This window comes from Mandrillus leucophaeus, unplaced genomic scaffold, assembly GCF_000951045.1.
Source record: "Mandrillus leucophaeus isolate KB7577 unplaced genomic scaffold, Mleu.le_1.0 Scaffold113, whole genome shotgun sequence".
NCBI classification, from domain to species: Eukaryota; Metazoa; Chordata; class Mammalia; order Primates; family Cercopithecidae; genus Mandrillus; species Mandrillus leucophaeus.
In genome coordinates this window covers 4,461,721-4,461,947 of record NW_012099543.1, presented here as the reverse complement: position 1 = coordinate 4,461,947, position 227 = coordinate 4,461,721, and positions in this window count along the sequence as shown.

Here is a 227-nt window from a genome sequence, read left to right as displayed (position 1 = left end):
AAAAAAAAAAAAAAAAAAAAGATCTATTGCTCCTTTGAACTCATGTCCTAGTTACCTCTCTGTGCTCATGTAACTAGTCACCCTCTTGCTTACTCCAGTTACCTTAGACATACTGGCCTCCTTGCACTTCCTTCAGATTCATGGCAAGTCAGTCATCCTGTAGTCTCAGGGTCATTGCCCTTGAAGATTTCATTAAGGTTCTTCCCTCTGTGACCACCCACACCTGC